This window comes from Ictidomys tridecemlineatus, chromosome 2, assembly GCF_052094955.1.
Source record: "Ictidomys tridecemlineatus isolate mIctTri1 chromosome 2, mIctTri1.hap1, whole genome shotgun sequence".
Lineage (NCBI taxonomy): Eukaryota > Metazoa > Chordata > Mammalia > Rodentia > Sciuridae > Ictidomys > Ictidomys tridecemlineatus.
In genome coordinates, this window is record NC_135478.1 from 113,719,069 (window position 1) to 113,735,115 (window position 16,047).

Here is a 16,047-nt window from a genome sequence, read left to right on the forward strand (position 1 = left end):
CTTAACCACTCATAAATACTCTGGAAAGGGGATAGGGGAAAGAAGGATGAAGAAAGGTTGGCTAACAGAGATGCAGTTAGGTAGAAGGAATAATTTCTAACGTTCCATTGCATAGTCAGACAATAATCATTGACAGCAATTAATTATTTCAGATTATATAGTAGAATTTTGAATGTCCCCAACACAAAGATATGATAAATGTCTGAGGTGATGTATATGCCAGTTATTCTCATCTGATTTTTACACATGTATTCATGAATGAAATCTCACATTTTGGGCTGGAAGTATAGCTCAGTTGTAGAGCACTTGCTAGCATTCACAAGATCCTGGTTTCAATCCTTAGCACTACAAAATAAAAATCACATCTACCCCATAAATGTGTGGGTAATTTAATTTTAATTAAAATATGTAAAAAAGAGAAATCATAACTATTTACAAAACTTGGTAGATATAAGTTTGTGTCTTCTTTATGTCCACATTTATTACCACATGCTTTTTTATTCTTTTTATTTGTTCTTTTTAGATATACATGACAGTAGAGTGTATTTTGACATATTATGTATGCATGGAGTACAGCTTATTCTAGTTAGGATCCCATTCTTGTGGTTGTACATGATATGGAGTTTTACTGGTATTTTATTCATGTATGAACATAGAAAAGTTATGTCAGATTCATTCTACTGTCTTTCCGATTCCTATCCTGCCTCCCTTCTCTTCATTGCCCCTTGTGTGGGTTTATATCCTGCATGGCTGATCTTTTGATCTCTGCAATTGTAAATGTTTATTATTTCAGCAAACACTTATTTATTGGCACTTATTTATTGTGCCAAACACTGAGTTAGGTAGTTCACAAAAATAAATAAGACATGGCACTCTGCTTTAAAACATATTAACTGATACTAAGTGTCATCCTTGCATTATGAACTAAGAGTAGAACAGAAAAGGGAATAATTATTTCTGCCTTGAAGAGACTGGGAAAACATTAAACCAGGAGTAACACTTGAATGTAAGCTCCATGAGGGAGGCGGCAGTATCTAAGAACCTGGAATGTAATGAGATTAGGTAAATACTTTAACTAAAATTTCTATATGTTGGGAATGGAAAGAAGAGCAATTTTGGCAAACAATAAGAAAAACTGCATAAGATATTTTCTAATCTATGATTTGGATAGATGGGTAGACATTAAAACAATACGGAAAAACCCCAAGGGAACAAATCACCCAAATCACCCCAAATGCCTCAACAACAGACTCAATTGACATCACAGGAAATGTCAGAGAAAGAATTTAGAAAGTTTACAGTTAAACTAAACTAAATGACAAAATCGTGGAATTTGCAGGGAAATGGATGGCACTAGAGCAGATTATGCTTGGTGAAGCTAGCCAATCCCTAAAAAACAAATACCAAATGTCTTCTTTGATATAATGGATCTGAAGCAGGAGAGTTTCTACCCTATGAACTTATAGTGTCCTTGTAGGTTTCCAGTACCTCACAGATTAGAGGGAGACAAATAATAGCAACAACATATGCAAACAACTTATAGCAATAAATTAAGTACTTGATTCTTACTATGATGTACAATTTTAAGTGTCACAATAAAGAGATATGGTGGTATCAGCAATTTCCATCTTTAAAAACAGTAAGAAATCATGTATTATGCCTGGTGGTCCCTAGTCCTTTGTTGTAGGACCCCCAACTCTTGTGTCATTACATATATTCCTAGCAATTCACAGAAAGCAATGTGATCAGAATATATCACACTGTATGTAGACAAAGACTGTGTGGAGGTATTGGGAGTGAAAGTACTTGATACTTAAAATATTTAAGTATCAAGTACTTTGTTATTCTATACAATGAATGAATTATTTTGGTTGATGGTAGAGTGAAAACATCTGTATTTTGTGATTTAGCCAGTGTTAGAACTGTATATCCTATCCAGCATTTTTAACTGCAAGAACTTTATGTTTGTCCAAGCAGGGCACATTTTCCTTTGTTCACATTCTCTTGAGAAATTGGAATTCTTATTTCTCTTCCAATTATCTGCCTTCTTTTTTTTTTCCCTCATATTTCCTTTAGGTTCTAGATAGCCCTCTCTAAAATTCAAATTGACAGGACCAGGGATCAAGTTACTGATGGAAATACAAAATGATATAGTTCTTTGGAAAACAATTTGGCTGTTCCTATAAAGTGAAACACACTTATCTCATGGGATGGCAATTCCACTTCTAGGAGTTTATTTAAGAGTAGGGAAAATTATGTTCACCCATAGCCTTTACATGAAAGTTCATAGCATAATAGAATGAAGACTAAGTGTCCATCAAGAGGTGAAAGTAAAATAAACTGGAGACCCATATATTAGAACACGTTTTTTTCATAATAAAAAGAAACTGCTGAGAAAAAAATAAGTGGTGATTGTTTCAAGTAATAAAAATAATAAAAAAGAAACTTTTCCTGATTGCTATTGAATTTGAGTCTTACTCTCTGACATTCCTCTTAGATCTATGTAAGAGCTAATAGCTACAAGTACCCTGCCTTTCATTTCATGCTTTTCATCTCTTTGTCTCTGTTCTACCTTATGAATAATTTCTTCTGTGTTTAGTATGTTTAAACAGTATATTTTAATTTTTAGATGTTCTATTTCTTGAGAAAATTTTCAAGGTCATTATTTTTAGTCCTTTTTCCTTATAGAATTTTAAGGCCCTTTATTAATATTTTTTAGCCAATTAAACACACTTTTTTTGTGCAACTGATAATGATAATATCTAATGTTTTGGTTTTAATTTTTCTACTTTGTTTCTTGGATATTCTCTATAGTGTCTTGACTGCTTGTGTGTTTTGAGATTTTTTCATGGTCAAATCATACTCTTTGATGATATTTGGTGGAAACTTTTAGACATGGGATTTGAAGATGGTTTCCTTTAGTAAAGATCTTGTTTGTTGAAATGATTGAAACTTGTAACCAGCCTACATTTTTCCTTTTTATCTTTAAGTTTTTTTCATCCTTATAGATATAAAATGTGGAACACAAACTCCTATTTGGATTAGTTTGTAGTTATGAATTTTCAGGGGTGATTTTTACACCCTTCTATCCAACACAGTATAGTGGTCAAGATGAAAAAATTTCCTTACTGCTTCTATCTGTGGGATGTGTTTATATCTAGTGCACTTGTCTCCTGAAGGTGTTGCCATTTGGGATCCTAGCTACACCTGGGACTCTCCTATTAGACTTTACATTGGTTGGGTTCTGGGCTTGTTTCTTGTCCCTTTCATCTCATGCCACTGTCAAAAGCATGAGGAAGGCTATGTTCAAAGCACTCTCATCTTTCAGAATTCCCACATGTTTACTTCTGATATTTTATACTCTTATCAACTCAGTGATTCATTTAATAATAACTTTTAATTCCAACAATTTATTTAGCATTTTTGTTTCCAGTGAAGGGATGTTCAGAGTAAATAATTTGCTACACTGAAGAAAAGAGGAATTCTGTTATATTAATTATTAGTTTTTGTATGCTTGAAGTATTTAATTTTTAAAAGAATAAATATTTGGGGCTGGATTGGTAAAGTGCTCACCTAGAAAATGCAAGGCGCAGGGTTTGATCTTCAGCACCATATAAATAAATAAATAAATAAATAAATAAATAAATAAATAAAGATATTGTGTCCAACTAAAAAATATTTAAAAAAAGAATAAATATTTTAAGAAAAACTCCTTGAAGGAAATAGACAACCCCCCTGTTTTAGGTTAGGATGGCAAGATTATTGGTAAGTATTTCTTACCCCCACTTTTCAGTACTATACATAGAAAAATTTTGAAAATAAGTGGTGATGAATCTCTAAAATCACATCCTTTTTTCATGTTTTTGTTTCTTTTTCAGTACTAGAGATTGTATCCAGGAGTGTTGTACCATTGGGCCACATCCCCAACCCTTTTTAATGTTTTATTTTGAGGCAGGATCTCACTAAGTTGCCCAAACTGTCCTCATACTTGGATCCTCCTGTCTCAGCCTCTAGGATCATATCTTAAAATAACAGTTTATTTCTATAAACTGAATTGCCAAGTAATTCTTAAATTATTTTAATCAAGTAAATTTAGAGAGGAAGTGTACCTACCCATGGAAAATATCCAGGAAGTGGGTAACAAGCATTACTAAATGTTGAAAAAATACTACCCAGTTGTAAAATACATAAAATCATCATATCTAGAACTTTTTCAGGAACAGTAGAATACACATTTTCCCCTTAAAGAATTGGCTTTCAGGGATGTAGTTCAGTGGTAATGGTAGAGCACAGGTATGAGAGCACAGGTTTGATCCCCAGGACTGTTAAAACAACAACAACAACAACAACAACAACAACAAAATCACTTATGTTTCTATGGAAAACACCTGAAGAAAATTTAATTTTAACTTTCATTCATTAAACAATAGAAATCTTTAAAATCTCTTAAATATGTAGAAAAGACCTTGGAGTATTTTATAAGTAAATAATTCAATTTCATATCACATTAAATATAGCATATCAGTCTCCTAAATATTTTTGTAGATTATCAAACTTGAGGATAGCCAACCCTGTCAACAGCTCCCAGTAATCAATAAGCCACTGAGCACAGAAATCAAGGGGTCAGAGGATGCTCTGAAGACAGCAGCTGGGGAGACGGAGATATTCATCAGCAAGGCTGGGAAGATTGGCCAGCATCCCAGCCCTACTGGAGGAAGGGGAATAAGAATCTGATAAACAGAATCAATGAGGTCAGGCATTTATGATGGTCTCACTGATAGTAAGAAAGCCTGAGGTACTTCCTGTTGAGTCAAGAATGATGTCAAATCAGTCCAAGGCTTCTGGGTCCATCTTAGGAATTCAATGGCAAGGGAATGGGTCTCTGTGCTAGTTAGATGAAGGGTCCCTTCTGGGCAGATGAAGCTCTAGTGTGGCAAGCAGTAATTGCCTCTATAAGAAGAAAAGGGTCCCCTTCTCCTGGGAGATGCAGGATACAACCAGACCCCTGGGTCTAGTGAGCAGAGTGCAGTCTGGATTCAGGTCTAGTGCCCCTCAGTCAGAGCCTTCATGAAATGCACAAAGTATCTAACTATAGTGTGATCCCCCTGCGGTGTAGGCAGGAATGAAGTTCGGTTTTGGTCCTGAAATACTTGGAAACAATGGCCAGATCATAGCAGTTTCACCATAAGTCAGGAGGACTTTGGGTTTCTTAGAGTTACTTGTTTGATCCCCAGGACTGTTAAAAAAACAATAATAAATAATAAATAATCAATAAGGTGAGTGTTTATGGCCCTCATTCATAATACTCTTGACACCCCTCACTACTGACTATACACCCCAGAGGCATGCCCCCATGCCCCACCTCCTCCAGTGTCACCCTACTGTGTCTACATTCACTACTCAGTTAATCCCTATCAAAGGATTAATGTACTGATTGGGTTAAGACTCTTCTAACCCAATCATTTCACCTCTAAACCTTCTTGCATTATTTCATACAAGAGCTTTTGGAGGATACCTTATATTTAAATGATAACAGTAATTTTTCTCCCAGGCTTTTGACAGGATCAGCACCCTAATGTCTTAGCATGGGTTGCCATAACAAAATACCATAGACTGGTGGGTGACTTAAAAATAAATAATTATTTTCTCACAGATTTAGAGTCTGGAAAGTCCAAGATCAAGGTTCCAGCATGGTCAGTGTCTGTGGAGGGTTTTTCCTTAGATTGTAGATAGCTTATTGTGCCATTGCATAGACTTTCCTTGCTGTGTGCACTCAGAGATGTAGACCCTTTCTCTTCTCATAAGACCCTTAATCCAGGTTGGGGTTGTGGCTCAGCAGTAGAGCACTTGCCTAGCACATGTGAGGCACTGGTTTCAATCCTCAGTACCACATATAAATAAATAAAATAAAGGTATTGCATCCACCTACAACTAAAAAAAAAAAATTTAAAAAGACCCTTAATCCCATTATATGGTCCCCACCCTCATGACCTGATCTAACCTAATCACCTCCCAAAGTTTCCACCTCCAGAATCATCACATTGAGAGTTAGGGCTTCAATATTATGAATTTGGCGAGAGGTACACAAACATTTGGTTCATAAACCTAGTCTCTTATTCCTTTCCAATTCTGGTTTTTCTCTCCAGATCTTCTGGCCTGTGTGTCTCATGTCTGATACACCATGACACTCAGTTCCAGGCAGCCAGTCCAGCTGGGTAACAATGTGGACTTTCAGCACATGCCCCTTCTCAGACTTGGCTTTTGAGTCCTCCCATTCTAGTCATCAATGAAAGTCTCTGGACCTTACCCCAGAGCAGGTTGCGGATATGAAGGGAAGATGGTAGGGGTGATAGCTGGGGCGATAGGCATCATTTGTGAAGATCTTAGGAGATGGGCCACATTATGAAGGATGTTGCTGAGAGTTTGTGAGAAAATTGCCAAAAATAGTGTCAAGGCCAATCATCTATAAGGATGCATGTGATCCAAGACAACAGTGAGATGAATCCATGCTCACTGAGCAGAAGAACAAGTGGGGAGTGAGTGCTGGATCAGAGGAAGTTCCAAATAGAGATCTGTAAAGCATGCCCTGTGTGTTGGGTCTGGCTGCTCAAGGATGTCTTATTGGGTTGGACAGAGGCACTCCATCTGTGGATAACAATCCCTTCTGCCCAGATCAGAGGTTGTTGTCAATGCTAAGCCTTCAAGTTTTGAAGCCCAGAATCAAGATTGAACACCAGGACCAGAAGCATTCAGTGTTGATGTCAGCATTCACGCAGGAGCCTAGGCACAGATAAAAGAAAGTTCAGAGCTAAACTGTAAGCCAGGAAACTGCCAGGAGAGGAGCCAGGGGGCAGGTAGGAGCAGGATGAGCAGCCACTGAGCACAGAAATCAAGGGGTCAGAGGATGCTCTGAAGACAGCAGCTGGGGAGACGGAGATATTCATCAGCAAGGCTGGGAAGATTGGCCAGGAATAAGAATCTGGTAAACAGAATCAATGAGGTCAGGCATTTATGATGGTCTCACTGATAGTAAGAAAGCCTGAGGTACTTCCTGTTGAGTCAAGAATGATGTCAAATCAGTTCAAGGCTTCTGGGTCCATCTTAGGAATTCAATGGCAAGGGAATAGGTCTCTGTGCTAGTTAGTTGAAGGGTCCCTTCTGGGCAGATGAAGCTCTAGTGTGGCAAGCAGTAATTGCCTCTATAAGAAGAAAAGGGCCCCCTTCTCCTGGGAGATGCAGGATGCAACCAGACCCCTGGGTCTAGTGAGCAGAGTGCAGTCTGGATTCAGGTCCAGTGCCCCTCAGTCAGAGCCTTCATGAAATGCACAAAGTATCTAACTATAGTGTGATCCCCCTGTGGTGTAGGCAGGAATGAAGTTCAGTTTTGGTCCTGAAATACTTGGAAACAATGGCCAGATCATAGCAGTTTCACCATAAGTCAGGAGGACTTTGGGTTTCTTAGAGTTACTTGTTTTTCCTCAGACTCAGGTGCTCTAAATCCTTCATTACCAGAGTTGTAGGAAATGTTAACACTGTTCTAACTGGTTAAACAGGGCAAGTGGGTGAACCCTGTGGGCCTGGTGCATGAGAACTGAGGTGCCCCAGCCTGTCAAAAGACTGGCTGGCTCAATTAGGGAGTGAGCTGGGAAATGCCACTAAAAGTCCTATTGGATGGCCAGCCTGGCTCCACTCTTGGTGACTAGAGAATAAAACTTCTACTGTGCTTTTTTTTTTTAAATGATTAACAAAAGTCCATTTCTCTTTAAAAATACAGAACAATATTAGCAGCTTATAGATACTTAAGCATTCAGTGAATCTTAATGTAGTTCTACTTGTCATCAAGACTAATCTCATCAAAATGGTGGTATATTCACCATACCTAATTATTTTGGGTTTAGGAACAAGAGGTTGCAACATCTGGAAAGAAGAGAAGAACAACAAACAGCAGAGAGTTCAAAGTACAGTGGTGGGGACTACTAAGGAGCTGACCCTGAAAGCAACCAACATGAAGCCACTGTAAACTCTGCCAGAGGAAGTTGAACACAGAAAACTGAGGTACCAGGATACATCCAAGGGACAAGAATTCCCAAGAATTCAAACTAAAATCCCTGGGGGTCTAGGTAAGGCAGAATGATTGAGAAGAGTCATTTTCGGGGATCCTTACATAGTTCTTAGATCATCTGGAGTCACATGCCCTTTGAGAATTATAAAACCAATGGCTCTCTTTTCCAGAAAATTGTACTCACAATTTTGCATATAATTTCAGAAGGCTTATAGAACCCATGAAGCTCATCATTGGTTTCTTGGGAGAGGGGAGGTGCTAGGTTCTCCATTTAAATAGCGCTGTCCCACGGGTCTGCTTTATTAGTCTCACTGTCTAGGCGAGTCTGTTCCTCATGGGAATGCTAATATAGATCTATTTAAAACTTTATTTTGGTCACATAATATGTAGCATTTTTCCTGAGGAAAGATTAGCTATATTCAAAATGATATGATCTACCTGGCAGTTGGTGTGGTAGGTTAAGAAATCTTGGGATATATCAATGAACTTTCTAAAAACAGTGATTTCTGATCCTTAAACAGTTTTAAAAAATATTTGTTAGTTGTCGATGAACACAATACCTTTATTTTATTTTCTTATTTTTATGTGGTGCTAAGGATCGAACCCAGTGCCTCATGCAGGCTAGGCAAGAGCTTGATCCTTAAAATTTTACTCAGCATGGGACTCAGGATTTTTCTCTTTTTCTTTTTAACAGGAAGTTAAAGAATTATGACAATAAATACCTGACAAATTACAAAGAGTGGTCGACAAAACCTTGTTCAATGGAAGGTAGAACACAGGCTACAGGTGAGAGTCAAGTAAGCAGCAGCATCTTCACCCCATTAAGACCTCACTGTAGATGAGCAGCAGAAAGGCCCCATGTGTAAGGGGCACAGGAGACAGTGGCCCTGCTTGGTGGCACTGCTTGAGGACAACACTTCCACAGAGGCCTCAGGGTATAGTAAGACCTGATTTGGGCAAATGTCTCCACAGCCTCTCTGCTGTCTTTTCATAAAGTCTACAGTTGTACATGGGGAACATTGTGTTTGACCTCTTTTTAATAGCAATAAAATGAATTCTCTGTTTCCAAATCTTTCCCTTTATTATCATAATTAGCCTTTACTTGGAAAGCCAGAAGTAAAAACTGCTCAGACAGCATCATCACATTATTACTTTCAGGCAAATGAGGATGGGGGGCTCTCAAGTTAAAATGGAACTGAAAGAGACATATTCCAGTTCCCAGGAAGGCTGACTTCTACAGTCAGTGCTAAAAGCAGGATTAATGTATAGTTATTAAGAAAATCATATGATGGCTTTATTCTTCTTGCTACTTAAAAAAAAGAATTATGTTGGGGGGCTGGGGTTGTGGCACAGCTGCCGAGCGCTCACCTAGCTAGTGTGAGGAGCTGGGTTCTCACACTAAAATAAATAAAAAAATAAAGATACTGTGTCCAACTACAAGTAAAAAAAAATTAAAAAAGAAAAAGAAAAAAAGAGTGATGTGATGGCAGTGAAAGCCAACAGGGAAGACACTTTGTCCAGTAAACAATGGCTACTACGTGAGTCTTCTTGGTCAAGGAAGTTGAGCCCACAATGACAGAATAGGCCCCTGGATATACTTTTATGTAGAGGTCTTTTGATACGTTGTTGGCCGGCTGGGATGCCTCTGAAACATGCTGATGTTTCATAGTTGCTTCCGGAACTGAGGGATGTCTTTTCTCTGTCATTTCTCTGACCAAGCCTTCTGTAAGAGCACATGTGTAGCTGCGACTTCCCTCTGTGATAATGAGAGACATGGGTTGTCCCTCTTTCCTCTGCCACAGAAGAATAATATTTCCCACACTGACTTGAAGTATAGTCCATGAATTCAGCCACTGTTCTGAAGGAAGCACTAAGGATTTGGTACCTTTCTTCTCTCTCTCCTGGGAAAAAAAGTGCTGGGGACCTGCTGCCAGTCGTCTTTCTTGGTAGGATCTTTCCTGGGAAAGAATCCCTATGCTGCTTTTGGGATACTCCTGTGAATGCCAGTCCACTGCCCTCCTCTTGGCCCGCTGCACTCCAGCACTTCTTGATCCAGCCTAGCTGAGTGCTGAAGGGAACATTAGTCCACCTGGTTCACTGCTGTCAGTGAAATAGTTCTCCGTGTCTCCCAGTCCATCTTCTCAGTGCATATGCACCCTCTCTATCGCACTTTTAAGACTAGGCAAATACCACTTTACTGTGCAGTCACCTCCAAGGATTCCAGGGCACTTTCATTAGAAGGTAAAGTGTCCATCAGCCCTTACACCTCAACTCACTCCCAGGGAGCTTACTGCACCTGACCAGCTACTTTGCCATTCAGAGTAGCCCCTAAACTACATCTGTGTCCTAATCTGCCCTCGCCCACTTCCTTGTCTGTCCACACCAGCCTTCTCAGTGAGAATGTTGGTCCTGGCAAGGGGCTCCTGACCTGATTTGGGTTTCAGTTGATCTGTTTCATTAGATCTGACCAGTTTAATGTTTTTGAATGTTTCTTATGCTAATGTTTTGTTCAATATTTCTTTTTTTATTTCAATATTTGTTTAATGTGTAAGATGTTCCAGGCCTAGTGCTGGGGAAATGCAAGATGATCATGACGTAGTCCCTCCCTCAAGGAGTTTGTGGTATAACAGGAGACAGAAACAGTAGTGGACGATGGCTGTGTACCAGTGTCCATTTCCTCCTTCCTCATCTTATCAGAATTCTAATGCTGTTCCAGAATCCTCCTTTCTCCTGTTATACACAGCAGTCAACATACATACATACACACACACACACACACACACACACACACACACACGCCTGCTTTGTTTCCTTCACAGAGTCAGAAGTGGGATGAGTCTGAAGGGAAATGGAGCTGTGCTGAAAATCTACACTGATACCAAACTGACTAGTTATCTCCAGCTGGAACTGAGTGGCATGGTGTGGTGGACATGAAAAACACAGGCTGGTAGGACTAAACAGAAAGTTTATGTGTAGTTGTGGTTCATCCATTGCCACTATTATAAAAAAATTTATATAAGTTCACTACATATAATTACTATGCTAATAATAAACTATCTATTCATATAAATCTATTCATTTTGTGAAAATCTGAATTCTCTCTAGCTTTTTTTTGAGTTTTAAAAAAATTTTTATTTTTTTAGTTATACATGACAGTAGAATCTATTTTGATATATTTATACAAGCATGGAATATATCTTATTAGGATCCTACTCTTGTGGATGTACATGATGTTGAGATTCACTGTGGTGTATTCATCTATGTACATAGGAAAATTATGTCTGATTCAATCCACTGCCTTTCCTATTCCTATCCTGCTCCCCTTCATTTCCCTTTGTCTAATCCACTGAACTTCTATTTTCCCCTGCTCCTTGTTGTGGGTTAGCATCCACATATCAAAGAGAACATTCAACCTTTGGTGTTTTGGGGATTGGCTTATTTCACTTCAGATGGTCTTCAGATCCATCCATTTATGGGTGAGTGTCTTAAAATCATTCTTCTTTATTGCCGAGTAATTTTACATTGTGTACAATTGTGTTTCTTTAAGGCTATAGTTTGACTTTTGTTAATTTAAACAATGTTACTAAACATTTTCCTTAACACATCTTCTGATATTATAAAAAGATAATACCAATTGTCTTCCCTATGGTTGTCCAAGTGACATTTCCACCAGCAGAACGTTGTTTCCATATCTGCACTCACATTTGTTTTATGATATTAATGAAATAAAAATCTAGTGCTTTATACTGCAATTTTTGAATTTTCTGATTATTAATGGAATTAAGCATATTATTATGCATATTAGGCATTTGCATTTCTGCTTCTGTGAAAGCTGATTCAAGTTCTTTGTCCATTTTCATTTTGGGATATCCATATATTTCTTGTTGGCTTTTAGAAATTTATTATATATTCATTTGCCTGTTAGGTTTATTTGAAATATCTTCTATTTTTTTATGTATATTTTCACTTTGTCATAGTATCTGTTAATGAACAAATGTTTCTCATGTTTATGTAAACAGATTTATAAGTATCTTCTTTATAGTTAACTTTTTTATTGTTGGTGGGGTCTTTTTAGTAAGTCCTCTATTGCTCTAAAATAGTGAAGATATATTTTCTGTTTAAAATGTTAAAATTTTGCTTTTTAATTCACCTGTAATTAATTGTGTGTATGGTGTGAGATAGGAATCCAATTTCACTTTTCTTCCATGTGGGTAACCAGTTGTCCCCATGTGATTTATTGAATACTCTTTCTTTTATCTCCAGTGACTGCAATATTACTTCTGTCTTATATAAGTTGCCATATTTATAGGTCAGTTTCTAGATTTTCTCTTTTGTTCTATGGTCAATCTTCTTAGTCCTGAGCCAATACCACCTTGTCTGCCTAACCATAAATTTATGAAAAAATTTTTTTTCATACTGGAGATTAAAACCAGGAGAAATTTACCATTGAACTATATTTCCAGTACTTTATTTTTTTTTGAGACAGGATATCATTAAGTTGCTAAAGTGGGCCTCAAACTTGTGATCCTCCTGCCTCAGTCTCCCAAGTCGTTGGGATTACAGGCATGTACCACCACACCTGGTTTAAGAAAAAGTTTTGATCTCTGGAAAGTCAAATTCCCTCACCTTATTCTTCTTTACAGGTGGATAAACATTTTTAGACTCTGTTCATCAGCATATGTTAATAGTAGGGAAATTGTGGTGAATTTGTCCTCAATTGAGGACAACTGACATCTTTATAATGTTGAGTTTTCCTACTCACTAAAACAGCATGTCTTCATTTATTTAGGTTTTTATTCTTTCAAAATTCTTTTTTTATTGGTTGTTCAAAACATTGCAAAGCTCTTGATATATCATATTTCATACATTTGATTCAAGTGGGTTATGAACTCCCATTTTTACCCCGTATACAGATTGCAGAATCACATTGGTTACACATCCATGTTTTTACATATTGCCATACTAGTGACTGTTGTATTCTGCTATCTTTCCTTCAATTGCTATGCACCGAATATTATTGCAAGGGGCAAACCCCTCTGCCCTTACAGAACATACTTTCTTGTAGGAAGAAGACAATAAACAAAATAATTACTTAAAATAAATAACTGAAAAAAAAGCGAAGGGTCTGAAGGCAATAAGGATACCAGCCACATCACCAAATTCATGCAGGTTTGTTCAGGGGGTGTTTGAAGAACTGTGAGGAGCCCAGGACTCAGGAGTGGAGACAAAAAACCAGGAGATATAGGTGAGATTGTGGAGGAAAAGGAGCCCCTCTGATGGGTAAGAGAAAAGCCTCTGATCAGCTCAGGAATGATAAGTTCTGATGGTGTGTAGCAGGACTGCCCTGAATGTTGACTGAGAATGGATGAAGGGGGCATGGGAAGAAGCAGGCAGGCATTCTGAGAGGTCCTAGAGTAATCCATATGAGACTGAGTTTGGAACAGACTAGTAGTAAAATAGTTGCAACAAGGTGGTGAGCAGTGGCCAGTGGACAGCAGCACAACCAGGACTTGCTGACAAACTCAGTGTAAAGTGTGAGAAAGCAAGAGCTGATTCCACCAGGAAGGACCTTGATGCCATTGATTGAGAAGCCAAGGATGAGGGATGAACAGGTTGGAGAGAGAATGCCAGGAGCTTGACATTAGACATGATATTTGAGATTTCTATTAGATATCTTAGAGATGACCTTTTTTTTTTAGTTTTATTGATTTTATTTTTTTAAATACACGACAGCAGAATGCATTACAATTCTTCTTACACATATAAAGTTCAATTTTTCATATCTTTGTATCTAGAGTATGTTCATACCTATTCATGCTTTATACATGGACTTTGTTTTTTTGCATTACAATTCTTATTACACATATATACCACAATTTTCATATCTCTGTATATAAAGTATATTGACACCAATTTGAGTCTTCATACATGTACTTTGGATAATAATGTCCATCACATTCCACCATCTTTGCTAATCCCCTTCCCCCTCCCTTTCCCTCCCACCCCTCTTCCCTATCTAGAATTCATCCATTCTTCCCATGCTCCCCCTCCCTACCCCACTATGAGTCACCCTCCTTGTATCAGAGAAAACATTCAGTATTTGTATTTTGGGGATTGGCTAACTTCAACTAGCATTATCTTCTCCAATTCCATCCATTTACCTGCAAAGGCCATGATTTTATTCTCTTCTAATGCTGAGTAAAATTCCATTGTGTATATATGCCACATTTTTTAATTCATTCAGAGATGATCTTATACAGCCTGCTGATTAGAGAAGTCTGAAGTTCAGAAGGGAGACTCAAAAGGAAGCTGCACAACTGAAAATCATCTGCATTGTATCTTTCAGGATCCCAACAGAGAACATGAAATACTCAAATTAGGAACATTTAATGAGGGTATTTACAAAAGGACTATTTTTAGAGGTACGAGTGCAGGGAAACACAAAGCATTCTTCTTTAAATGCAAAGTCCAGGGCAGACAGGGTTTAAGAAACTTGGAAGGAGAGAGTTGAATAAAGGAGGAGGAGGCCTCGGAAGAGTCATCATTGGTTAAAGGTCCTCACACAGAGGGAGTTAAGGAAATCAAAGTCCAGTGTCTCTCTTCTTTTTCACCGTATTAACTTGCCATCCTCACCATAGTCCACACCAAATTAGAAACCAAAGACCTGTTAGTAAAGTACATAGATGCCAGCTTCTTAGGTAGAGACCAGGATGGAAAAAGGTAGAGAATCAGTATAGAGGAAAGAGAAGATACATGGAGCAAGTGGATAAGATGGCATTTAAAACCATTACTGGATGTGATGAAGGGAAGTCCTGCAGACAAAAAGGACCTTGGAGAGATCAAGGACTGAAGTGTGAAAGATTCCAGTTCATACAGGCTTAGATAGATAAAACAGAGTCAGTGAAGGAGACTGAGAAAAAGCAACCAGAAACGAACTCCAGGACAGTGTAACATTAAGTGTGCTGCATGCTGTTGAGAAGTCTGGAGGGTTGATTTGTGTCTGCTGACCACTGGACATGGCAAACAGGTGTCATGTCACTGTTGACTTCAGAGAGAGTAATGTTAGTGGAAGGTGGACCACACTGAAGTGGGCCTGAGAGAGGAATTGAAGAATTGAGACTAGACAACTCTTTTAAAGAATTTTGCTATAAATTATAAAATAATACAAAAAGGAATTGGAGTGAAATGGGTGGGTCACTGACAGGGAACACAGATCAAAACAGATTGTTGTTGTTTTGTTTGTTTGTTTTCAGTACTGGGGATGAAAACCAAGGCTTCTTGTATGCTAAGCAAGTGCTCTACCACTGAGCTATATCCCCATTCCTGTTGTTACTATTTTTAATATGAAGGAAAATGCAGAATATTTGTATACAAATAAGGATGATCCAGTAGAAAGGGGAAAAGATGATGAAGGAGAGAAGTAGATTGCTGCTCAATTCCTTGGAAGAAGCAAGAAGAGAGGGTGCCTGGTACAAAGGAGGGGGATTGGGCTGAGTTAGCAGCTTTCTAGGAATAGGAGGGTTAGCAGAGGGAGTAGGTGCAGATATTAGTGTACAGATGTGGCAGGTGTTTTGTGGGGGGGCGGATTTTGCCTTGAAAGTCTTAATTTTCTCAACAATAGAAAGTCAGGTCATCTACTGATAGAATCTGGGTAAAGTTGGGGTTTTGAGAAGAGAAGAAAAAAATTGGAAAAACTCAAGTCATCAAATATTTTCGGTTTGCATGCCTTCTAAAATAATTTTGAAAAATAGTATCTTCTAGTATATTTTAAGGTGATATATGTTTTCATTGTAAATTTAAATCATTGTAAAGGAAATAATTTTTATCTTATAAAACCAGTTGGGAAGGGAAGTTTTGCTAAAGCACTTAGGGTTTTTGAGGCTCTTCTGATAGGAGTGATAGAGGAGACTCTTGAATCTGCAGCAAATAAATTTTGAGAAAACATATATTTGCAGATTCTCCCTTAAAAGTATCCTTGCCAACAT

General features: G+C 38.0%; 1 long non-coding RNA gene and 1 pseudogene across 1 annotated transcript; one reads left to right on the plus strand and one right to left on the minus strand.

Annotated features, from left to right (window-relative positions):
* Positions 1 to 7,902: 7,902 nt before the first annotated feature.
* Positions 7,903 to 9,132, plus strand: LOC144369996 (uncharacterized). Its single transcript, XR_013429898.1, has 2 exons — positions 7,903 to 8,120; positions 8,757 to 9,132. It is a non-coding gene; the product is annotated as an uncharacterized LOC144369996 (long non-coding RNA).
* Positions 9,133 to 9,246: 114 nt separating this feature from the next.
* LOC144368475 (A-kinase-interacting protein 1 pseudogene) lies at positions 9,247 to 10,199 on the minus strand (annotated as a pseudogene).
* Between the last annotated feature and the right edge of the window lie 5,848 nt (positions 10,200 to 16,047).